The following is a 27,890-nucleotide window of genomic DNA, read 5'->3' as shown; positions in this document are numbered from 1 at the left end:
TACAGATTTGTCGCCTTCACATCCATGATGCAAATCTTCCGTTTCACCACATCCCAAAGGTGCTCTATTGGATTGAGATCTGGTGACTGTGGAGGCCATTGGAGTACAGTGACCTCATTGTCATGTTCAAGAAACCAGTGGTGAGATGATTTGAGCTTTGTGACATGGTGCTCAATTGGTACTAAGGGGTCCAAAGTGTGCCTAGAAAATATCCCCCACACCATTACACCACCACCACCAGCCTGAACCGTTGATACAAGGCAGGATGGATCCATGCTTTCATGTTGTTTACACCAAATTCTGACCCTACTATTATCCTGCTGGAAGGAGTCATCAGAAAATGGGTACACTGTAGTCATAGAGGGATGGACATGGTCAGCAACCATGTCCATCTTCTAGTATCTGAGTATCAACAATACTCAGGTAGGCCATGGCATTTAAACAATGTTCAATTGGTACTAAGGGGTCCAAAGTGTGCCAAGAAAATATCCCCCACACCCATTACATCACCACCACCAGCCTGAACCGGTGATACAAGGCAGGATGGATCCATGCTTTTATGTTGTTTACCTCCAAATTCTGACTCTGCCATCTGAATGTTGCAGCTGAAATCGAAACTCTTTAGACCAAGTACTGGTCCAATTTTGGTGATCCTGTTTGTAGCCTCAGTTTTCCATTCTTAGCTGACAGGAGTGGCACCCGGTGTGGTCTTCTGCTGATGTAGCCCATCTGCTTCAAGGTGCAATGTGTTGTGCATTCAGAGATGGTGATCTGCATACCTTGGTTGTAGCGAGTGGTTATTTGAGTTACTGTTGCCTTTGTATCATCTCAAACCAGTCTGCCCATTCTCCTCTGACCTCTGACATTAACAACGCATTTTCCTCCACACAACTTGCGCTCATTGGATATTTTTTCTTTTTCTGACCATTCTCTGTAAATCTGAGAATGGTTGTGCGTGAAAATTCCCAGTAGATGAGCAGTTTTTTAAATACTCAGACCAGCCTGTCTGGCACCAACAATCATGCCACGTTCAAAGTCACTTAAATAAGTCTTCTTCACCACGTCTAGATGCTTCAAATGCATTGAGTTGCTGCCATGTGATTGGCTGATTAGCAATTTGTGTTACCAAGCGATTGAACAGGTGTACCCAATAACGTGGCCGGTGAGTGTATACTATTGGCCAAGATTGGGGACACTTTTGAAAAATGTTGTATTCGTCTAATTTGGAGCGATATAGTATCTACTGTAAAAAGTGCCGAAACTCTGATACTATGTTATAAATATATTTATTTGAAATGTAATGCCGAATACAAATTAATACTTTTTTTTTTAATAGATGTTCAGTTTGCTTGGAGGAAATATCACATGTATGTGATACCATATCCCAAACGTAATGTAAAAGTTCACCTTTTTACAGAAAATCAAAAGGTGAACCAACACTCTACCCCCGTCCCCACCTTCCGGTCCCCACTGCACTTACCTCCGTGGATGATGAGCTGTCACTGCCCATGAAGCCGGTGCGGTGGTCTGGGCATTTGAAAACCCAGTTCTTCTTTCTTTAGGGCCTCCAGGATGGCTCAGAGTGATTCCAATTGGTCAAGGTGGTCACATGGGGCGGTAAGTTCCATATTACTAGCCCCTTCCCTCACTGTCCATCCTGAAACTTCTGCAGTAGCCGGGGGAAGAGGATAGGTGGGAAGCCAGCACTGTGGGGTGGACTGCAACATGGGGGGAAGCCTGGGCAGTAGGAGGAATCGTACCGCACATAGTGATTAGGGTGTGCCTAGGTACACCTGGCACACCCCCTACGCATGCCTATGTGCATTTATATGTAGTTTGTCTAATCCTCTAAAGTCATATCTGTACCATATATCTGCTGAGCCTTTCAAACGGTTGTCAAATTGGGAGCAGGGGGCTGTGTTCACAGAACACCTCTCCGTCCCCAGTGGCGTCTCCAGCTTTCATATTTAGGGGGGCACATGGGGGGAAAGGAACAAAAGTAGGGAGGCAACTATAAAATGCAAATATATATATATATATATATATATATATATATATATATATATATATATATATATATATATATATATTATATATATATATATATATATATATGTATATACTATATATATATATATATATATATATATATATATATACATACTTATACATATATATATATATATATATATACATATATATATATATATATACATACATATATATATATATATATATAATATATATATATATATATATATATATATATTATATATATCCTGGGGCCCTTTACTACGATCCCACAATGGCCCTTTCATATGTTCTGCAGTGAGCTCCCTTCCTACTGTATTGGACCCCCCCCCAGGGTGGCAGAAAACAAGATATATGTCACCACCATACAAGAAAATATAAGGGTCCAAAGCAGTGGGAGAACTATCAGGGTTGCAAAGGTTGTCTTGCCACCGGGCCCCTGGTGTTCTGCCACTGTGGGGTTCCCCAGCCCCCCTCTTGCTGTCCTGCCCCTGTTATTGACAGCGCTGGTCAGGCATCTTTTGGAATTTACAGGTTGGTTCTCCTGTGCTATTTTTTTTATTTAATTGGGGGGGCACATGGTGGGGCACAGCATAATGTTGGGGGGTCAGGGCCCCCTCTGCCCCCCCCCCCAGTGACGCCATTGTCCGTCCCATGTGGGCAAACACACCCCTCATACAGGTGTACGCTTAGGCACACCCGTGTGAGCAAGGCCTTAAACATTTTAAAGTTCTACATTAATATTTTATATTTGTCTTTTCTATGAATTTAAAATCCTTGTCCTCCAATAAACTTTCAATACAGTGAACACCTTGTTGCCCTAAAATGAAAAAATACAAGATATTGATAGTTACCACTTACTGCTGTCTTCTGCTGCCCCTTTAAAGGGTTCTTTATTCCAGAGGCCAGTAGGTAGACTTCTGATCAGGTGATCACTGTGATTGGCTGTCACTGTGATCATGTGGGTGGGAGCCTGAACTACCCAATGACAGTGCTGGGGGCACAGAGTGAGCACACTTTAGAACAATGTATATGTGGCAGCATGGTGTTAAAATCATCCACCGTTCTGCCACATACATTATATTACCAAAAGTATTGGGACGCCTGCCTTAACACACACATGAACTTTAATTACATCCCAGTCTTAGTCCATTGGGTTCAATATTGAGTTGGCCCACCCTTTGCAGCTATAACAGCTTCAACTCTTCTGGGAAGGCCTGTCCACAAGGTTTAGGAGTGTGTCTATGGGAATGTTTGACCATTCTTCCAGAAGCACATTTGTGAGGTTGGGCACACCCATACCCCCCCTCCACCTAATGATTTGGACCAGTGCACAAAGCAAGGTCCATAAAGACATAGATGAGTGAGTTTGGGATGGAGGAACTTGACTGGCCTGCACAGAGTCCTGACCTCAACCCGATAGAACACCTTTGGGATGAATTCGAGCAGAGACTGAGAGCCAAGCCTTCTCGTCCAACATCAGTGCCTGACCTCACAAATGCGCTTCCGAGTAATGCTCAAACATTCCCATAGACACACTCCTAAACCTTGTGGACAGCCTTCCAGAAGAGTTGAAGATGTTATAACTGGCCTAACTCAATATTGAACCCTATGGACTAAGACTGGGATGCATTAAAGATCATGTGCCTGTAAAGGCAGTCATCCCAGTACTTTTGGTAATATAGTGTATATTTATACCCCCAGCTGCAACAAGTTAAAATATTTTATATTTACCTGACTGAAAAAAAATGTAGTTTCTACGTTTTTTGAAGAATTTTATTTTTCTGAACATAATTAAAAAAAAGAAAAGATATACAAGGCCACTATACTTTTAAGCCACACTCTATTCACACATTACAAGTCTACTATGATGTCATAATTCCCATCTTTATGGGTCTTTAGTGTTAATATTCTCCATTGTAATGTGCATTCATCCTTTACCCAGGGGGCGTAGGGGAAAAACAATGCAACGCCATAGCTCTGGAATGTGATGGATTACACAATAAGACTTCATTAAAGTGGAAATAAAATCACCCCATGACCGAGTTCCTACAATATGACAAATTTCTACTTGGGACATTCCTCCCACCTAGATACGAATGTTGAACCCTGAACTGGATCTTCTATTTTGTATTACAAATGTGTTTTTAGGGAAATGACATCAAGAGCCAATGACCTTGGTCATGGCAGACACACAGCGCTGCACCTGCTATAAATTACAGAAAAATCCCAGATTTGTTGTTACATACTGTGAGGGTTCCCATCAACCAAGATTACGATTCGATTTGTGTTGTAACATCTTAACAAAACAATAACGGCAAGCCTACTTTATCTACAGTGCTGGAAACCCACACATCCCCTTAAATCCGAGCTTAAACTAAACCTGCCGGGTCTTAGCTGACTCTGGGACAAGGCGAGGAGGTCAACAATGGGCCACCTGGTGAAAGAAGATTTACAGAAAAAGTCGGATGCAAAAGCCTAAAGCAAAACTCCAGCCTATATATATATATATATATATATATATATATATATATATATATATATATATATTGGCCACTTTATTAGGTACACAAATTGCTAATCACCCAATCACATGGCAGCAACTCACTGCATTTAAGCATGTAGACGTGGTGAAGGCAGCTTGTTCGAAGTTCAAACCGAGCATCAGAATGGGGAAGAACAGGATTCAAGTGACCTTTGAACGTGGCATGGTTGTTGGTGCCAGACTGGCTGGTCTGAGTATTTCAAAAACTTCTGATTTACTGGAATTTTCACACACAACCATCTCTCGGGTTTACAGAGAATGGTCCGAAAAAGAGAAAACATCCAGTGAGCGGCAGTTGTGTGGAGGAAAATGCCTTGTTGATGTCAGAGGTCAGAGGAGAATGGGCAGACTGGTTTAAGATAATAGAAAGGCAACAGTAACTCAAATAACCACTCGTTACAACCAACATATGCAGAATATCATCTCTGAACGCACAACACATCTAACCTTGAAGCAGTTGGGCTACAGCAGCAGAAGACCACACGGGGTGCTACTCCTCTCAGCTAAGAACAGGAAACTGAGGCTACAATTTACACAGGATCACTAGAAGATTGGAAAAAGTTGCATGGTCTGATGAGGTTCGATTTCAGCTGCGACATTCTGATGGTCGGGTCAGAATTTGGCGTAAACAACATGAAAGCATGGATCCATCCTGTCTTGTATCAACGGTTCAGGCTGGTGGTGGTGTAATGGTGTGGGGGATATTTTCTTGGCACACTTTGGGCCCCTTAGTACCAATTGAGCATCATTTAAACACCACGGCCTACCTGAGTATTGTTGCTGACCATGTCCATCCCTTTATGACTACAGTGTCCCCATCTTCTGATGACTCCTTCCAGAAGGATAATGCACCATGTCACAAAGCTCCAATCATCTCACCACTGGACAATGAGGTCCCTGTACTCCAATGGCTTCCACAGTCACCACATCTCATTTGCATTTGCTGACAAATCTGCAGCAAGTGAGTGATGCTATCATGTCAATATGGACCAAAATCTCAGAGGAATGTTTCCAACACCTTGTTGAATCTATGCCATGAAGAATTAAGGCAGTTAATAAGAAATATAATATATACAATAACAAAAAAGAAAATTAGGAGCCCCCTGTCGCCCTGAGCACACACCTACAAATGAACGTATTTAGCGTACATGTATGTAAATTGCTCAACCCATGTACAATTTCACAGGACATACTAGAGGGAGAGCAATAACTCTAGGTCCCTCATTTACAGTTAACTTTAAACCGAGGATCTGTAAAGGCATTAAAACATCACCTATTGCTAATGTTTGACATGTCTGGTATCTATGTACTCGACATGATCTCATCTTTTATTTTGTAGAAACAAATGGGGATTTTATTGTGTTTCTGCACACTAAAATGCACTTTAATCGTTTTTTTTTTCCCTGAAAATGTAGATTTGATTAACAGTTGCACCACCCTCTTTTTATTCTACAGGCCTAGCGCATGCAGAAAATATATAATGTTCTCAGAGGTTTAAGTAATTTTAAAGCCCAAAATGCTGATATTACATGTTTGCAAAGTATAAAAAAATTGCTCCAGAGGGGAAGTGGCTAAACACAACTAGTGAACTCTTTTACCTTACTGGTCTGGGTGATCTGACTCACTGAAAAATATTTTACCTTTACCCACTCACTAACTCCACCAGAACACATCCGTCAGCGCTCTCAGCCAGTGGCTGACAGTGCTGATCGGTTGACGATCGAATGCTGGTTTTCCAGAATGCCCGTTCAGCCGGCTTCTGTCAGACAGGCTTGTGTACACACGGGCCGAATGTTGGCCGGTTTCGGTTGAAATTATATAGTACCCCTTTGACCCAATGTGTGATTTTCTTTTTTTTTTTTTTTTTTACCAATAAATTTTTATTTATGTAAAGTAAGTAATAATACAAATAAAATTGCCATTTACAATATTCAACATTGGTAGTGATAACTATACTGTAAAGGAAGTTGGTATAGGATTATTCAGTTCTTGATGTCCTGGACAAGCCTACCCCTAGGGATCAAACTGTAGGCCTGGGAGGTCACCAAGTTAATTCTATAGTTATGTCCACTTAACCACTTCAGCCCCGGAAGATTTGGCTGCTGAATGACCAGGCCATTTTTTTGCGATTCGGCACTGCATCGCTTTAACTGACAACTGCGCGATCCTGCGGCGCTACACCCAAACAAAATTGACGTCCTTTTTTTCTCACACATAGAGCTTTCTTTTGGTGGTATTTGATCACCTCTGCAGTTTTTATTTTTTGCGCTATAAACAAAAAAAGACAGACAATTTTGAAAAAAAAGCAATATTTTTTACTTTTTGCTATAATAAATATCCCCCAAAAATATATAAAGAAACACATTTCTTACTCAGTTTAGGCCGATATGTATTCTTCTACATATTTTTGGTAAAAAAAAAATCGCAATAAGCGTATATTGATTGGTTTACACAAAAGTTATAGCGTTTACAAAATAGGGGATAGATTTATGGCATTTTTATTATTATTTTTCTTCTTACTAGTAATGGCGGCAATTTGCTATTTTTTTTGTAACTGTGACAATATGGCGGACACATCGGACACTTTTGACACTATTTTGGGACCATTGTCATTTATACAGCGATCAGTGCTATAAAAATGCACTGATTACTGTGTAAATGACACTGGCGGGGAAGGGGTTAAACACTAGGGGGCGATCAAGGGGTTAAGTGTGTCCTAGGGAGGTGTTCTAACTGTGGGGGGGATGGGCTACCATTGACATGACAGGGATCACTGCTCCCGATGACAGGGAGCAGTAGCTCCCTGTCATGTTGCTAAGCAGAGCCTTGTTTGCATCTCCCCGTTCTACCTCTCCACACCGCAATCGCAGGCCGCCGGCGAACATCGAGTTCCCGCAGCGCACCCGATAGGCGGCAAATTTAAAGGGATGTACGTGTACGCCCAGTTGCCTGCCTGTGCCATTCTGCCGACGTACATCTGTGTGCAGCGGTCGGCAAGCGGTTAAACTTTAAATAGGGAAAGAAAATTAGAAGAAAGAAAAACAAGAATAATAAAGGAAAACAAAAATGATAGACTACACCCAAATTTTACCCAAATGATTGTTCAGAGTATTTCAGCCTCAGGGTTAAAGTTCTAAGTTATATTCCTTGAAGTAATTAGAAGCTCTAGGTGTGCCAATTCTTTTTAAAGGTGGTGGTGGAGTAGTTCCTGTAAGTTAGCATCAATTTGAATTGTGCTTGAGTATTTAGTCTGGATATAACTGTAGATAGATTAGGTGCATCAATAGATTTCCACAGACTAGTTATTGTGAGTCTTGCTGTTATTAAAATATGAACCACAATTGTTCTTTGTATTATGGGATATTTATCAAGATTTATACCCAATAAGGCTGTAGCAGCAGTAAGCCCGGAAAGATTTCCTGTAATATCTGCTATGAAGGATGCTACCGATTTCCAAAAGCTTTTCAGGTTTTTCCGATGTGTGATTTTTTTTAAACCATTTTCACGAGTGAAAGAACTGATAAATGAAAACTTGTGGATATTTTTCCAGTTTAGTACAGCATCGTCCTGCATTATAGTTAATTTTTTAAATTTTAAATCTTTTTTTTATTTATTTATTTTTTTATTTTTTATTAAAATAACACTAAACTCTGCCTTAAAAAAAAAAAAAAAAGAAAATTCTATTCAAGTTTGTATTCTTAACTCAAAAAAGTCCCTTCTGTTGCTCACAGCCTCCAAATCTCCAAATTCCTTCTTTTTTTTTTTTGCTGCTATGATCTGATTTGTGACTCTGAGAGGGTGGCGACATTTGTTCTCCATGATACCACTGTATGTGGGAATGTAGCCACCTTCTCTTGCACGCTCCTGAGATGGACTATGGAATTTGTAATGTACATAGAGTGTAGTGTAGTACAGCATAGCTCCCAACTGCCCCTAATTTGGAGGGACTGTCCCTGATCTGAAACAATGTCCCTCTGTCCCCCATTTTGGTCTGATCTATATAGTTGTATATAACATGAAATTTGTATCTTTCAAAAAGATGCTAAACCTTTCATTCAATTTCTAAATTGCTACATTTGCAAATTTCAAAAGCCAATATAAAGGAATAGTAGTGGTAAAAAAAAAATAAAAAAGCAATTGTGGATTTTGCTAATCTTTTTTTTTTTGTTTAATTCTCCTTTAAGAGGGTGGGCCCCAAGCCCACCCAGTTGTGCGACAGTAGCAAATTAATATTTGCTATTGTCACACTGAGTCTCCTCCGGCCAATCAGGAAGAGGGTCCTGAGATCTGTCACCCGATTGGCCGAAAGTAGATCCGATTGGATTGGCCGCCAGGAGGAGGAGGAGAGAGGAGACACAGAGAAATTCGCCTTGGCCCGCCGCCTGGGGCGCTGCCCGTGAGGGAAGTGCAGGCCCCGACCTACTTGACTGACACTGTGGCAGGGGGGATTGGGTGTCGCCTGTAGCAGACCGGCGGCTTTGTTTGCCACCCCCCCCCCGCTGCCCATCAGATGGGGTATGTGCAGGCCCTGACCAACTTGACCAACACGAGGGGAGGTGCCGCCAGTAACCGACCGGTGGCTTTGTTTGCTGCCCCCCCTAAAGAAAAAAACACCAGCTGCCACTGCAGGCAAGTAAGGAACTTTAATGCAAAAGAGACTTGAAGTAGGTGTCTTCTGCATTAACAGTCCTATTTTTTTGCCAATTTTGTTTCTTTCACCTAAAGTTCTACTTAAAGTAGTAGATGTTTATGGATTATTTTTTGGAGTATAAGGATATTCTTACTTACTTTACTTTAAAATACAACCTTTTGATCCTGCCGCAAAGGTGCTTTCCTTCCTGCTATGGGGTGGCAACGATCTGTCCCTGTCTCCTAATTTTGCTCCTGCGTTGTACTGGAGTCTGAAGGTGATTTGCACCTCTGAGATGCAACAATGGATAAAAAAAAAAAGTTGAATCGGCCCAAGGAAGATGAATAAATCCACTAAGCCAACATTTCATTAGGGGAGAGGTATAGCCAAAGCTCTTTTGGAGCACAAGAGTGCTATTCGTTCTGCACTCATGTGACCTGTTTTCAGCAGACAGCAGTCTGAAGCCTGTTGTCGGTTCACATCACAGAGCCGGTCCAGGCTGGGGAAAGACTGGGACCATATGGTCAGGATCCACACACCTGGACTGGCACCTGGCTCTGCCTTTTTTAGCGAGCCACTGAGAGCCTGAGCTTGCAGCTTCCGCCCCTCCACAGTCCAGCACTCCAGTGAGCACTGGGGGAGGGGGGGGGGGCAGAGCAGAGAGTGGTAACTGACAGTCACCACTCTCTGCTCAGAGCGGTGGGGACAACTGAGTGATCAGTGGTGTTTGATCGCTCAGTTTTCAGCCTCAGAGCTGGCATGGGACAGATGCAGCTTCCACCTATGTAAGTAGGATTTAATAAAAAAAAAAACACAATCCCATACTTCTCTTTTAGGCAGTGGCCGCTCCCCCCATTAGGAGCGCCCGGGCGCTGCCCCCTCTATCCACCCAACCCCCTATATGGTTAATGGATAGACACATGCCGCTGCCTGGAGCCCTGACCTACTTGACGACCACGGTGACGGGGGGGGGGGGTTTGTGTGCCGCCGGTCAGTTACTGTTGTTTGATGCCCCCCCCGCGCTGCCCGTGAGATGGTGTATGTGCAGGCCCCGACTTACTTGACCGACACGGAGGGAGGTGCCGCCCATAACCGACCGGTGGCACCTCCAAGTGCCTGATTTACAGCAGCAGGGGTGTTTTTTTGAAGCAACTGATTAGAGCCATAGGCTCTAATAGGCTTCAAAATAGGGTGGGCTCGGAGCACAGAGCATTGCGCCATGAGCTCACCCAGGTGTTACAACAGGGAATGAATATTCCCTGTTGTAACATTGATCCTCAATCCGGACAATCAGAAGCAGGTCTCAGGCCCGTTTTACGATTGGCCACAAAGAGAAGACTTCTGATTGGCAGCCAAGGAGGAGGGAAGCCACTGGTGAAGTGCTGCATAGGTGGGGTAAGTGCACCAGACGCCCCGCCGACCGATAGGGGGGGTGGGTGCTAATGCTTGCCGCCCCCCAAAAAAATATTACCACTATCCGCCACTGCTTTTATCCTTGGTCAGGTCACATTATCTCAAGTCATCATACTAAGTTCCATTATGTGTATGTTCAGCAGAGTGGGCTCTTCTTGCAGAAACTCATTTATGATTGCCTTTTAAATTCCCTCAAAAGGTCATCAGGATCCAAGATGGTTTGCTGTTATGAGATGTTATTGTGAGAACATTTTATTTCAATATGTTTTATGTTTGGAGCCGTGCTCTGCACATCATATGGAGAATAAAGTACTCATTAAAAGGGAGAACAAGTGTTTCTGAGAAATGGAATTAAACTCAGGCCAAGTGAGGGACCTGAGTACTACCAAGAGGTCATGCAGCAATTACATACCACTTAGGTTTATTCTTTTATTACCCGCTTCAATGTGGTTATGGTTATGATAATGTTCACTATGCATCTGAAACACTGCAGGCGATATTCATTATTTTTATGGTTTACGTTCAGTTCTATGATCATACGGCATGTAATATAGAACTCTAGAGGTAGATTTCTGCTTAGAACTATAATATGATCTGCAGATCTGTGGATGTTGTTTGTAAAAAGTATAAAGCCCAACTCCAGGCTCTTCTTTTCTAAAATAGTTCCCCAGCCAAGGCTTAAAACAACACAAAACAGCTCTGGCCGCAATGCACTCCTCCTCTCTGCAGTAATTCCTTTTAGAGATGCTTAGTCTTCCAGGTTTAAGGGTGTTGGGGACATCCTGTGTCATGGACCCACCTGCTAAGGGAGCAGCATTATAGAACCCTGCAGTCATATACAATAATGTAAATGTAGCTACTCTGCCTTCAAGTGGGAGAAAAACTGCCATGCATGAATTTTACCTATAGGTAAGCCTTATTATATGCATCATTTAGGAGATATTTACTGCAGATGCAACCAGTGATGTCACCAGCGCATGGGCTCTGAAGAAACGGCATACCCATGCCATTCCTTCAGAGTCTTGTGCCGTAAGCGGAGGCTCCTGCGCGCATGTGTGGGACTCAGGGGCATAACTAGAAATAGCAGGGCCCCATAGCAAAATAATGTATGGGGCCCCCCTGCAACCACCCCCCCCCCACAGCTGCCCTAGTGTCAATGCAGCGTGACCTGTGCCACATACAGCGTGACCTGTGCCCAATGCAGAGTGACCTGTGCCCAATACAGCGTGACCTGTGCCCAATACAGCGTGACCTGTGCCCCATACAGCGTGACCTGTGCCCAATACAGCCTGGTCTGCCTGTGCCCCATACAGCCCCACCTATGCAGAGGAAGAGGCAAGCCACCCGGATCAGCAGAGAGCGGGATTGCCCTCCGTAATAGCTTTCATTTGAATTTCCTGTCTTCCCGGGGCTCATCATCACATAGCCCCACCTCTTGGCCGGACGCCTTTGATGACGTCACATGTCCCGCATTGGATCAGCGTTCTGTCTATCAAAGGCACCGGGCCAAAAGATGGAGCTATGTGACTTGAGCCCCGGGAACACTGGAAGTTCTAATGAAAGCTCTTACATCGGGCAATTCAGCTCTCTGCTGATACGGACAGCTCGCCTCTTTCTTTCCTCTCTCTTCCCCTGGCTGGGACACTGTGCCGGCGGTGCTCTTATCCTCACTGGGCCCCACTCGGCTGCGGGCCCCATAGCGCCCGCATGGGTCGCTATGGTGGTAGTTACGCCCCTGGTGGGACTGACTTCATTGCGGCTCCGACCACTCACACAGCTGGAGTCCACGAACCCAGAAGGAAGATCGGTGAAGATGGAAGTACCTTTAGCGATGACAGTGTGCCGCTGGAGGGCTTCGTTCTAAGGTAAGTTTCACATAATGTGCTAGTATGCGATGCATACTAGCACATCTGACATTACAGGAAGATTATGCAGGCATTCTCTGAAGGTCTCTTCAAAGTCACTTCAAGGTTGCTTCAAAGTTGCATCAAGTAGTACGGAAGTTGCCAGGAAGTCGAATGCCAAAGTCTCACATCTTTCAGGTTGCGGTAGTGTGAACTGAGCCTTAGCAGGAGTGTCTAAATGTAGTTCTTCATGGCTGTATTGTGCCAATGCTAATTTGTAGTGTGTGTCTTGTACAGCCTCCCGTAAGTTCAGCCTGGCTGTCAGTTCTCCCTTCTTTCAGTAGGTGGCACGGTCACCTCTGGTATTAGTGAAAGGTCTTACAGTAGGTATGGATTATGAATATTCACACCTTTTTCCAGCCCACCACTGAGAGTTTCCTGTGCCAGTGGTACATTGTGTGAAAGGGTATAAATATATCGGGGCTGGCTAATGCAAGCCCTCCTCCTCACTGGCTCTGGCCTGGGGAGGGTGTGCATGATGGAGCTGCTAATTTAAATTCAAAATACTAACCACAACATACAAAGCCATTCACAACTCTGCCCCGAGCTACATCACCAATCTTGTCTCCAAATATCACCCAAACCGTCCTCTCCGCTCTTCTCAAGACCTCCTACTCTCAAGCTCTCTCGTCTCCTCCTCCCATGCTCGTCTCCGGGATTTCTCCAGAGCTTCTCCCATCCTCTGGAACTCGCTACCTCCACCGCTCCGGCTATCCCCTACTCTTGCTACCTTCAGGCGATCCCTGAAAACTCATCTCCTCAGAGAAACCTATCATGTCTCCAACTAATCTCCTATCACTTCCATCAGCTCATTCCCTACAGTTACAACCTTTTGTACCACCTGCCCCACCCTATTAGATTGTAAGCTCTTCTGAGCGGGGCCCTATTAATTAATGTATTTTATTGTATTGTAACTGTATTGTCTCCTTTTTTATTGTAAAGCGCTGTGTAAACTGTTGGCGCTATATAAATCCTGTATAATAATAATAATTTAGGCCTGTTGGCCTAAGGGGGCCTGGGAAGTGATGAGACCTGGAGCTGAGGCCTAGTGCTGCCGATCTTCACTGGAGTCCTATAGAGGCTGGTATACTCTAGACTCTCCAGTAAAGATCTGAATCAGGATGGAGACCCAGGGGAGGATCCCCCTGGAGATGTCTGCAGGGCTGAAGGTGTGGGAGCTATGTGACTCTCCTTAAGAAAAAGGAAGGTGTTGCTATTGCTTATGATTGGTAAAAAATTTGATTGCAAGAGCATTGGCCCTACTTATCCTTGATATGTGGTGTATGGAGTACCAGAGTTCTGCTTTAAGTGTGAACATCTGCAACCCTAACCCTCTCTCTTATTTGACTGTAATAAAATCCTGGTGACTGGTGCCTATCTTTCTACATACCCCACTACTTACCCCTGAGGTAAGGAAATGTCAGCCTATCCTGTCTCTGGGGGTGTCACCATGCCTCCTGGGCTCAGGGCGGTGCTAAATAAAGAAGAGGATCCTGTAAATCACATGAAATGCCTGAGGACATCTGAAAAAGAAAGCATAGAATACAGCCAAGGAGGTCTTCATGGGAACACTGGGGGTAAGAGGTGGGAGCCAAGAGTATGGCAACTCTATGCATGAACAACAAAAGAAAAGAAGGAAAGAAAGGAAGAAAAAAATTCCCCCATCAACACAGTCAGTAATGATGGGTGAATCCTTCCAGCGGAGCCATTTTGTTCTCCTGGCAGGGGGTGGGTTGAGCCATCCCAGCTGGGAGAACACAGTGATACTACTACTGGCCGCTACCAATAATCACATGTAAAATCCAACAGTCAGGTTGTACCAAGTTTCACCAGCCAACAATGTTGACCCACCATGCTCAGTGATCTTTACCCACCATTATTCATGATTGATCAACTTGGGTACATTCAGCCTGTCCATACATGGTTCGAATTGTGGCTAGACCCTGCTGACCTGCCCAAGATTTGAACTGTGTATGGCCCGGCTTAACATACAGAAGCCAGTGAGGATCTATCATTTGTGTCAAAAGTAACGGTGGGTGAAGATCACTGGGCGTGGAGGGTCAACATCATCGGTTGGTGGAACTTTTTGGTGTAAAGGCAATACCCATTACCTTGTCCAGTGGTGTAGAGCCACTTCAAATTCCACAATCTACGTCAATACCATTTTAAAAAAAAGCCAGCAGGGGTCTTGAATTTAGCAGCAGTAGTGGTACAGTCAGTACAACGTAGTTGTGTATGCAGCATTAAAATATAAGTACATAACTTTTCTTAGCATTGGTTGAGTTTGACTTTCATTAGAACCTGAGAATGAGATAGTTACAGTATGTAGGGAAATGGTATTATGGTGGAATAAATGTTGTGAACAGCTCTGCTTAGTGTCCTGGTGATGGGGGTGTGACCACAAAACAGGAACCATATTAGGGGTAGAAAACTACAGGAAGGGGCGGAGACAAGACCAGTCACCCTGCACAAGGAGAGAGACAGCAGTGACCAGTCTTTATTACAGGAAGCTCCTGCACAGAGGGAAAGTCTCACACTGGATTAGTGCACAGATCTGGAAGAAATACAGAAAGCACATTAAGTGAGGATACATCATGCAGACAATATTTGCTTATTCCTGAGTTTGACTACCCACAATCCTGCCATGAACACAGACGATTTAGTGAGTCCTGAATTTCATCTAGCGAGTCTTTAGAAGTGTCTTTTTTTGCATATTGGTTAAATGTCCCGAAAATGCTCTAGGTGTCTGACAAGAATTTGAAAGTGGTATTAACACCTTCCCACCCAGTCTATAGCAAAATGATGGCCAGGCAGGGGTTTCATTGTTTTGATTGGGCGTCATATGATATCCTTCACAATAAGCCACTTGTGCGCGCCCATGGGGACACACCACATCTTCGTTCACAGTAAAGAGCCTATGACGTAGGCTCTTTACCATGTGATCAGCTGTTCACAGTGTAAATAGGAAGTGCCCATCAGTGCTACATATTAGCGACTCCTCATTAATGCTCATCAGTGCTGCCTCATCAGTACCCGTCAGTGAAGGAGAAAAATTACTCATTTACAAAATTTTGTAACAGAAACTAAGTTTACCAAAAAATAAAAACCCAATGGTGAGTAAATACCACCAAAAGAAAGCTCTATCTGTCTCAAAAAAATGATACAAATTTAGTTTGGTTACAGTGTAGCACGACCACGTAATTTTCATTCAATGTGCCAAAACGCTGAAAGCTGAAACTTGGCCTGGGCAGGAAGGGGGTGAAAGTGCCCTGTACTGAAGTGGTAAAAGATGATGCGCCGAGTGGTGCTAGCATTTAGAGCAGTATGTGCCCAGGGACGAATGCCTGAAATGCATTTTATTTATTTTTTTACAGTAAAACCATGCAGTAATTTATATGTAAATTACAGGCAGCATGCTGGAGAGTAAAAACTATAAGGTGAATTAATATTGAGCTTAATACATTAATTACCTATTGAAATTAAAATGAAATAATAGATTAAATAATAGATTAAATAAATACATTAAATGAACTAAATCAATTATTAAATTCATACTGATGTCAATAAATTATTTTTTCATTTAAATTTAAAAAAATGAAATAAATTAGAGTAAATAAATGTAATTAACAAAATAATTTAATACTATCATGTTGCCATTTCCTATGCTTAGTAATGAGAGGTCTGACATATTTTTTCTTTCCCACTAGCAGATCATCATAAATATCAAACTCTATCTCCTCATCCTCACTATCATTTGAGGAGAGCACATCCTCACAATCCCAATATTGAGATGTGACAATGGCACGTACCCTGGCTTTACTAACAGGTTTATGGCCCTTCCCTTTCCTTAAGGCATTAATTGATTTAGTCATGAGGGCTGCACACCGCTCTTGCAAATCATCAGCCCGACTAGCGATTGAACGTACACACTCTGAAGCAACTGCTAGCTGGTCTTTTAATACCTTAACTTCTGCCTCTGCCTTCTCCCTTCTATGTGATTTGGTATAAATAGCATGAAGAAAATACCAGCTCACTGTGGACACTGTCCTCTTCTCTTTTTTACTTAAATCCAACCCCTTAAGGCTAAAATCTACAAAATGATCTGAGACTTTATCACCCCAAGTCAGGTTCAAGGGAGAAGCATAATTCACAAATTCTTTAGCAAGAGGCTCCCATTTGCCATATGCTCATTGTCTCTGGCATAGATAGGTAAGTTGCACACTTCCTTCTGGCCACCAGAACCCTCTACAGCCTTGCTTTTCCTAAACAGCTTATGCAGCATTTTACCTAGCACAAGCTACACAACACACTACAGAAAAACAGGTCTGCTTCAATTGAATTATAGCACAGATCGCGGCACGAGCCCCCAAATGTTTTGCTTGCATCTATCTAGCAAGGTTACTTTGTGGTATAAGCAAGGAAGCTGCGATTTCTGCAGTGTGTAAATGTGCTTTTACTATACAAAGATGCTGTACATACAAAACTATTACAATCTTAGAAATACAATACAAGACTGACAGATATCTATAACAAGCAAAATGCCTAGCAAATGAATAGCCTATGGTCTATAACAGTACAAATACACTTAAAAGTTACTTATCTTCTGTTACTGTATGTTCGTGACCTCCATTGGTGACCATTCTTCTGGAAATCAGGCACTTTTCTTCTATCATGAGTGGCTTCTGATCTTACAGCATGATGATGTGTGTGTGTCCCAGTCTACTCATCCTTTTTATTTGTACAAGCTTGTCACCAAAAGTTAATGGTTACAAACTTGCTTCCATAACAACCGACTAACAGTCATTCTTTCAGTCTGAGAGCTGAAAGAATATCAAACAAGTATGACTCTTACTTGTTTACTGTAGCTATAGAGACAATAGCCTATTCAAACTGTAATACTACAATGGTATCTACGTACCCATTGTATGCAACAGCATTTGTTTGAGAAATCTACTCAAGCCAAAAATCTGACAGTATCTCTATGACCAACCACTATTGTGTAATGTTATGTCTGATTAATATAAAAAAATCATATTTTAACAAACGCAAGGCAATTATTATTGATCTTAAAGTGATTGTAAACCTTTATTTGTTAACTGAAATAAAAAAAAGTTATATTTACATGCTCTGTGCAAGGGTATTGCACAGAGCAGCCCAGAACCTCCTCTTCTGGGGTCCCCCTCCGGCACTGTCCACTCCTCCCCTCTTGGGCTTGCCCCCATAGCAAACTGCTTGCTATGGCGGCACATGGGCAGGTGCACTCCCAAGCCAATGACTCTCACTGCTCCCAGCAAAGCCTGTGAGACTGGGGAGAGGAGAGAAAACCTGCAGCCAGGCACAGCGCTGGATCGATAGAGGATAAATTATGTTAGGGAGAGGGAGGGTTCATTCACACCAGATACACTGGAATACATTTGTGAGAACACTCCCAAAGCACGGCAACCAAAAAATAATAGTTCCCAATGAATTCAGCTCACATCAGCACGCTGTGTTTCATTTACCCAGTGCTGAAAAAAAGTAGTGCATACATAAATACAACATGGCGACAAGCAAGGCAAATCACAGCAAAAAAAAAAAAATGCAATGTATGTAAAATGCACATCAACATATATAAAAAAAAATGCAATGCACTGCAACGCATAGCACGTGCATTAATGGCTGGTTGTGGTGTGAATGGGCCCCCCTTATGCCCTGTACACACGATCAGACATTGATCGGACATTCCGACAACAAAATCCATCAGATTTTTTCAGACGGATTTTGGGCCAAACTTGTCTTGCATACACACGGTCGCACAAAGTTGTCGGAAAATCCGATTGTTCTGAACGCGTCCGTCAGGTCTATAAACGAGTCAATGGCCAAAAGCTTTTGTCTCTTAATTTATTCTGAGCATGCGTGGCACTTTGTGTGTCGGATTTGTGTACACATGAACGGAATTTAAACAATTGGATTTTGTTGTCGGAAAATGTTATATCCTGCTCTCAAACTTTGTGTGTCGGAAATTCCAATGGAAAAAGTCCGATGGAGCCCACACACGATCGGAATTTCCGACAATCCGATCGCATTTTTCACATTGGAAAATCCGACCGTGTGTACAGGACATTAGAGTTTAGATCCACTTTTTTAAATTGGTTAATAATTTAAGTTTAAAAAAAATGAGAAAATATGACAATAACTAAATTAATTTATACATTAATATTGATCATATTAAATTATTATTATTATTATTATTATTATTAGATTAAATAAAAAAGAAGCAAATTAGATTAAATAAATGACATTAAATAAATTACCCAATACATCAATATTGATCTTGATAAATTAATTATTAATTTAAATAAAAAAATAAACAAATTAATAAATTACATTAACTTAACTAATATGTTAATCATCACAATTGTATTCCTCTATCATGTAATTTTTATTGCCAATAATTAAAAATAGGCATCTGTCTCATTATCAGAGAAAGGGAGGGAGAGAGTGGTGCTGGTTTGAGTGTTATGTGAATGTTTGTGTGGTGGTGGTGATTTTTGTTTTATATTTATGTTCTTTTATTCCCTATGCAACAGTTTTTTGAATACCAGAATCAGGGGCGTCTTTAATATTGAATGGACCCTGGACAAGCATTTTCTTGTCCCCCCCCCCCCCCCCCCCATGCAATTTCGCTCTCCACCTGCTCTGCGACATACAATAAATAGCAGCTAGACTCAAAATCAGTTCTTTTGGATCAGACAGTGATTGCGATTGGTTGACAGAGGTTACAGCATATCATTACCGCTTACTGACTGGTAGCTAGAGGCTGCAGCACACATTACGGCTCACTGGTTGCTAGAGGTTACAGCACATGATTTCTGCTTTCTGATTGGTTGCTAGAGATTACTATACATCAGTACTGCCCACTGATTGCTTGCTAGAGGTTACTGCACATCCTTACTGCTCACTGATTGGTTGCTAGAGGTTACAGCACATCATCACCTCACTGCATGGCCTACACACCATGGACTTTGGTGGTGAGGGTACCTATCAATAGACAGAAAACTCCTAGGGATCCTAGGACTCCTGGGATCAGTGGCAATGCTGATTTTTTTACCGACTACCAATATAAAGACGAGTTTCAACACTGGCCACTAATGTAATAGGGGTTTACATTGACCACTAATGTAATAGGAGCATTCACAGTAACCACCAACGTAAGGAAGGATTTACACTGACCACCAATGTAAGGGGGACCTTCACACTGGCCACTAGTGTGAATGAAAAAATTGTACACCAAGCCCCAATGTAATGAGAAGATTTACACTGACCACCAATGTAACTGAAACATTTAGCCTGTGTTCACATTTGTGTGTGTCGGGAACGCATGCAGAATCGCTTTCCTGATACCACAGAAACATGCTGCCCTTTAGCACATAAACAGCAGTGCCATAAATTGTTAATGACACCCTCACGCATCTGTTGACATGTGCCTTGGAACCGTATGATTTTTAAAAAGCGTTAGGGACTTTTTTCCGCATTTCTAGCGCATAGAGCAGCTCACTGAAATGAATGGGCTGCCCTACACGTGACCTACATCTTTATTCACCCTGTCAGTACACCTTTGCATCCTAAAACCCATGCCAACCTCTGCACCCCAAACCCCATCCTCTCCACTCCAACCCTCCACTCCTTTAACTCTACCTGCCTCCTCTGCTCATCTTTCCACCCACCATCCTTACCTTCATACATCCTTTCCTTGCTCACCTGTGCACCCAAACTGTAATTCCTTCTCTACCTACCTCTGGACACCCCACACTACCCCCCCCTCCCCCCACTAATTTGCTTACCTTTGCAGAACAGGCTGATGGTAGGCTTAATGACCACAGTTATAGGCAGGACTTTCAAGCATGCCCCTTTATCTCCCCAGTGCCCCTTTATCTCCCCAATGCCGCCGGTCGGTGGCTATTTACATATGAATCCCATCTCTATTTACATATCAATACCGGTTATCTACATGTAAACACAGGGTCTGCAGGTGAGTCATCTGTACGCAACAATAGGGCAGAGCTGGGCAGCTTTAGTAGCAGCACTTCACACTGAGATTTCGGGACAAAGCACGGGACTAAAACTTCAAGGGACAAGGGAATTTAAACTGAGATAGTTGGCAAGTATGAGGTAGCTGCTTTGGGCCCCACAACAACGATCAGGCCCTGGGCAGCTGCCCCTTTTGCCCTGCCTTAAAGACGGCCCTGACTCTAATGGCCTTATCTGGGCTCTGCATAGCGTTATTTCCTATTGGTTACCTTATTTGGGAATTCATACTTTTGTACTCTGAATATTACCTACGCTCATAGGCATGCACACAGGGGTGTCCTAGGTGCACCCTAATCACCCTGTGCTGTGCAGATTCCCCCTACTGCCTTGGCTCCCCCCCCACTGCAGCACTGACGGCTTCGCTACTCTTCTTTCCCATTGGCTGCTGCTGCGGGCACACATAGGGGGATGTTTTAGGATGAGTGGGGGAAGGGGTCTGTAAATGTGTAATTCACCGGCCCCTTCCCTTTCTGAATGAGCACAGTGAGTGATTGGTACCGTGTGTTTGAGCTTTGGAGTCCACACCTTAATGCAATAGGCAAAAAAAGAATCTGGTTAGGAGTCAAAGGCTGGCCATACATTATACAATTTTCTTGTACAATTTTGATTTAGAATTACCAAAATCATATAATATGAGGTCAAACCTAAACACTTTCAATTTGTATGCAATCTGGCAGGCCCTTCTAAAGGAAATTGAATAAGAAAATGGTATAATGTATGGCCAGCTTAAGCCTATAGTAGTACATTTCTGACATATTTGGATCGTAGTCGAGATGTTTGGAGCTGTTTATTAATGTATGATTTTAATGCTTCGCAATGGGTGAAGGCAGTGAGCATACCTCAAATAATGCTGTTTTTTGTTTGGATATGTCCTATGTTCTATGTGTATATGTGCAAATATCTCATTAAAAATAGATATAAAAAACAAATACGTTAACCACTTCATTGTACTGCGGCAGATCGGCTCGTTCCCGCGAATCGCCGTCATTGTACATCGGCTCGGAAACTCTATCTTGTGGGCGACCACTGGCCAGTGGGGGAGCCAATCAGCGGCTCCGGCGGACTCAATGTCCGCCGGCCACCCGTGATTGTTCCCTGCAGTAACAGAACGGGGATCTGCCTGTGTAAACAAGGCAAATCTCTGTTCTAAAAGGTGAGATTATTATTATTATTATTATTGTTATTTAAGGTACTAATATAGCGCCGTCAATTTACGCAGCGCTTTACATATACATTGTACATTCACATCAGTCCCTACCCTCAAGGAGCTTACAATCTAATCACACAGATCCTGTCTTTCTGCGATGCAGGAAGACAGATCTGTGTGTTTTCCCAGTCACACAGTCCTCCATTACAGTTAGAAAACACAAACAGGGAACACATTTAACCCCTTGATCGCCCCTGATGTTAACCCCTTCCCTGCCAGTGTCATTAGTACAATGTCAGTGCATATTTTTAGCACTGATTACTGTATTAATGTCACTGGTTCCCAAAAAAGTGTCAAAAATGTCAGTTAAGTGTCCGATCTGTCCGCCGCAATGTCGCAGTCCCGCTTAAAATCGCAGCTCACCCCCATTACTAGTAAAAAAAAAAAAATGATAATAAAAATGCCATACATCTATTCCCTATTTTGTAGACGCTATAACTTTTGCGCAAACCAATCAATATACACTTATTTTTTTTTTTTTACCAAAAATATGTAGAAGAATATATATATCAGCCTAAACTGAGGAAGAAATGTATTTTTTTTTTTATTTATTTTTTTTGGGGGGGGGGGGATATTTATTATAGCAAAAAGTTAAAAATATTGCTTTTTTTTTTTCAAAATTGTCTTGTCGCCCTTTTTTGTTTATAGCGAAAAAAAAACAAAACAAAACACAGAGGTGATCAAATACCGCCAAAAGAAAGCTCTATGGAAGGAGGTAAATCCCTCAATCGGGGAATGGATATGTGAGATGACGCGGTCCTTGGAGATGATGATAAAGACAGAAGCAGATCTTAGAGAACAAACCTTAATGACAAGGCAACAATGGGAGAAGTTCAGAACCTCCGCTAGATTATCAAACTATATGTAGAGCAATACTTTTTTTCTTTTTTCTTTTTTCTCTCTCTTCTTTACTTTTCTCTTGGTAGGGTTATGTGGGTTAATGTTATTTTTATTTTTTTATTTTTAATGTTAGTCTGTATGAGTCCAGATAAACAATTTTGGGATCCTGGATGAACATATGTTGGTTGAGAAAATAAAAGACATAAATATAGACTATACAAAGGCTATAGAAATATGAAATAATATAGGTTTTGGTAATGGTTTATGGGTGCCTTTATCAGATTTCCAAAATTGTTTTCTTTTTGTGTCTTGTGTAAAATGAAAAAAACTTATAAAATAAAGATTATATATAAAAAAAAGAAAGCTCTATTTGTGGGGAAAAAAAGACAGTTTTGTTTGGGTACAGCATTGCACGACCACACAATTGTCAGTTAAAATGACGCAGTGCTGTATTGCCAAAAATGGCCTGGTCATTAAGGGGGAAAATCCTTCCGGTCCTTAAGTGGTTAATGTTGGTCTTAATAAATTCATTATTATTTAAATAAAAAAAAAAAATAAACAAATTAGATTAAATAAATTTAATTAACTAAATTAATCAATACATTAATATCAAACTTAATGCATTAATTATTAAGTTGAATTAAACAAATTAGATTCAGTTCCATTAACTTAATTAACTAATAGGTTAATGTTGATCTCAATAATTCCGTTATTATTTAAATGAAAAAAACAAATTAGATTAAATTAAGTAAATGAATCAATACATTAATATTGAACTTAATAAATTAATTATTACGTTGAAATAAATAAATTAGATTAAATAAATTCCATTAACTTAATTAACTAATAGGTTATTGTTGATCTTAATAATGTCATTATTATTTAAATTAAAAAAAAATAGATTAAATAAATTACATCCACTAAATGAATGAATACATTATACCAATATTAATAAACAAATGAATAAATTATTATAAATTACCCACAGGATACCAGAGGGTAAAACCATTAGAAATTCCTCTATGCAGCTGCTGTGCAGAGATATGATTCATGGGTGGGCTTTATGACTGCACCAGTAGGGGTGACCCACGATGCATGGGAAAATGCCTCTGCAAGATGCCTATCTTTACAAAGACCACTTAAAGAAAGTCATCAGCCCTAAATAGAAGGAAGAAGTAAAGGAAACTAAATGTGCTCAATAAATCACAGTAAAAGAACTCGATACAATCTGCTATTGCGTTTCGGGCTTTTTTGCGACCCTTTCCCCTCATGTTGAGTAACAATAAGACTCGCTTCGCTTTTTTAATAGTTCTCCTGGAAACGAGTTTGGAATTTAAAGGCATTATCTGGTGTCCTGGTGACAGATGCAGTCCAGTCCACGCAGCCTTCTGCGTTCCTCGACATGTGCCTGCAAAGCAAGCCGGCGAGAATCCTACAGGGCTTGTTTGGTCGTGCGTCGGAGGAAATATTTTTTTAATTTTTTTGGAGGGGGGGGGGCGCGAGGACTAAACTGCATTTTTTTTTTTTTTACGCCAAACATCAAGTTGAAATAAAACACTTTGATAGACTTCATCTTTCTGGCTGCACGTTCCACGGGGTCGGTTATTGGTAACCGCAAATTCCATCGGGGAAGCAAGCCAGGCATGATTAATAAATTGACTGTGTGTTCCAGACAATTAATCAGCCCTTATATAAAGAGCCCCTTTATTATCTGGATTGGAACGACCTCAAAAATGTTTGGGAAACTTTTTTTTTTTTTTTTAATAGAGTCATAAGATGTAATATGCATAGCTAAAGAAGATAGGGAACAATTACATTTTAATGTCTTAAAGGCTTCCTTACGCAAGCGCGTATAAACTTACAAAGCAGTATATGGTGACATTCCTCCGGGGGGGATGAGATTGGAAGAGGCTTAGGAATAGAAAAATGCAGCAGAACCAGATCACTGAATTAAGGGGGTTTCTGCATTAACTGTACATGGATCTAATCCTCCTATAAAATCCTTTATGGCTGGAAGTACAGATAGTACAACTCCAGCCAAAACTTTTATTTTAGATTTTGGGTAGAGTAAGGAATTCACACAAGTGCGTTGTGGCAACGAATGCCAAAACACCTTTATTAACCTCTCTATATTTAAGAGCTGGGTGACATGAGATCAATATTGGGTACCACATCCCATTTTAACAGTAAAAGAGAAAGGAAGGGCAAGCGGGACTTTTAGGTACCAATAGAATTCAACAATCAATTTGAAAAAAATATAAATTTTATTTAAACAATTCTTTAAAATCGCAATAAACATTTACAAGGATTTCGTATTAATTCTTTTGACATATACAACCACTTCTTACTCTACATGTTTCGCGCAGACGAGCTTCCTCAGGGTTTTTTTTGGAAGTGTCGCATGAAGTAAAAAAATATACTATAAGAGAAATAACAATTGTAAATGATTATGCTTAGGAATCGCCACAAATAAAATCGCAAGGCATGTTGATAAAGACGTGCCTGTATACATAGTTATATTATAATGGTTAAACATTGTGTAGCTGTACCCCCCCCCCACCCCCCGTAAGGGCTGCTGATTTGGTTTCTTAGCAATCCGCCAATCACCCCGCTGCCATCCTCCTCACGATCAATTAACTCAAAGAACAGCCAGTTTCATGGTTTTGTCATATTTATTGTGGGATAACTTGAACTAGGGAAAGAGGATGACATGAGATGCCCATAGTATTTAACACATTGCACATTGTATGTAGTTATTCAGTGGCCGTGTCCTTGCAAAAACTTGATACTCTACTTGCACCTCAGTCTCTTTCATTTGAATAACTCTTCTGCAGGCTATTCCTTGTACAAATCCTTACTGTAAAACCTTCTGATATTCAATTTCTTCACTTCCATTTGAACAACGAAGAATCACTCTGAATAATTCCTCATTGTATTTTTTTTTTTTTAACTACTCCTATTACTCTATCCCTTCCTTGTCTCTCTATCTGTCATCCCCGTCTTCCCACTCTCCCCCCCACTTCTATTTGGTTTGCTTCCCCCCTCAAGTCCCTTATCATTCTAACTCGTATCTACTCCTTCCTTCATCTTGTCTAGATATGTATCCGAGGTTTTAAATCTTTTCCAACCCTCCCAGAGGCTGGTACACTTATTATAATGTCTTCTTTCCCTACTTCTCAACAAATCCATTTTATAATAATATTCTATTTTTTCGTACCACTCTCTTATATCTGGTTTTCCACTTTTTAACCAATTTTTTGGGATCAGACCTTTTGCGGCATTCAGGAGTTTTGGGACCATTGATCTCATGTATTGTTTCTTTGGTGTTTTATGGTCATGGAACAAGCAAGTCCATATATTTTGTTCCATTCTCTCACCAGTTATCTCCCCTATATTCTTTACTATTTCTTGCCAGTAGTCCTTTATTATTGGGCACTCCCACCATATACTGTATATACTCGAGTATAAGTCGAGTTTTTCAGCACATTTTTTTGTGCTGAAAGTGCCCCCCTAGACTTATACTCAAGTCAAGCACTTTTCTGCAGCAAAAAAATTTCATTTTCCGAACCTATTTTGGGGCCCCGTATCTCAGGGCCACTTTATGCTAGGAACCCCAAATTTGGTGTGCAAACCCAGTGGAACTGGTACCATAACATATCCAAAGCTGGGGTTTCTAGGACCAAGTGGCCCCAAAGCCAGTTCGGAAAATGTCATTCTCTGCTGCAGAAAAGTGCTTGACATTTTCTGAACCGATTTTTGGGGCCCTGTATCTCGGGTGCTAGAAACCTCAGCTTTGGATATTTTATGGTGCTAGTTCAATTGAGTTTGCACACCAAATTTGGGGTTCCTAGCACTAAGTGGCCCCGAGATACCGGGCCCCAAAGTCGGTCAACTGTGTCCATCTGCAGCAATGTCATTTCGGGACCATTTGGGTTCAGAGACCCCAAATTTTGGCTGCAGCTAGGGGGCATCTAGGAACCCTTAACTACCGAGTTTGAAGTTTGGGGGACCTATGGCTGCAAATAGACACAGTGAGGCTGCAAATGGGCATTGTTGACCCTCTTTTCCACTTACAGTAGCTGTGCATTCCTCACCCTCGTCTTATACTCGGGTCAATAAGTTTTTCCCATTTTTTTGTGGTAAATTAGGGCCTCGACTTATACTCGGAATGACTTATACTCGAGTATATACGGTATGTGTCATTGTTGCTCTTTGATTGCAGTTTCTCCAACAGGAAGATGTTTTCTCTTGTTGGTATCTGTGGGTTCTCACTGGTGTCAGGTACCACCTTGTTAGGAATTTATAGTTCATTTCAATGGTCTTCATATCCCAGGCATTATTTTATCCCATTTCTATCATTTTTTCCACTTTCTGATCTTTTAAAATTTTAAATTCATTTATCTTTCCCATTGTTCTATGTAATCGGGTCTTTTTTGTCCATCTAAGTCAGCCAATATTCCGTAGATTCTTGATATTCCATTTTTCAGTGGCGTTTGGGTAAAACAAAGTCTTTCTCTAAGAGGATGGTAGTTCTGTGTCCCCGGTCACAGAACACTGCTCTCCTCTCCTCCGCTTGACTGCTACTTCTTCCTTCCAGATCTTCTCCAGCATGCAAGTCCTGTGTTCCCCGGTCACAGCAGCTTGATACTCCTGTAGCCTCCCTGACAGTATTCCCGAGTGTGGCTCGGGGTTAAATTTCAGCTCCATTAGCGGTAACCCCGAGCCACACTCGGGATTGCATTGCAGGATCCTGGTGCAGTGTACTTACCTTGTCCCCAGGATCCTGCAATGTCCCCCCGCGGTGTCTGCGGGCTCTGTCCTCCTCCGAAGCCTCTGCAAGTGGGGGCGGAACCTGGCGGCAAATTCAAAAACATGTAAAAATCATAACACAGTACTGTAATCTTACAGATTACAATACTGTATGAAATCATTTCACATCCCTTTTGTCCCCAGTGCTTTGGCCCATGCCCTGCATGCTGTTTTATATTATATATACTGTTCGCTCTGCCTGGAAACTTGAGATTGCCCATAGCAACCAAAAAGTGTCCCTTTACGTCAAAACCAGCTAGAAAACAGCGATAGTAAATTAGAACACTTGCAGAATTAAGCTATAGTGAATCGTGGGGAAATTTAATTTATTATTATTATATATATTTTTTTAATTATTTATATTTATTTATTATATTATAATTTATGATTTTGTGTTTCAAACTTTATCATACCCGGGATATCTACTAGACTCTTGGTGGA

The sequence above is a fragment of the Aquarana catesbeiana genome, linkage group LG02 (genome assembly GCF_042186555.1).
Source record: "Aquarana catesbeiana isolate 2022-GZ linkage group LG02, ASM4218655v1, whole genome shotgun sequence".
Classification (NCBI taxonomy): domain Eukaryota; kingdom Metazoa; phylum Chordata; class Amphibia; order Anura; family Ranidae; genus Aquarana; species Aquarana catesbeiana.
The sequence above is the reverse complement of the archived record's forward strand: the minus strand, read 5'-3'. Positions refer to the sequence as shown.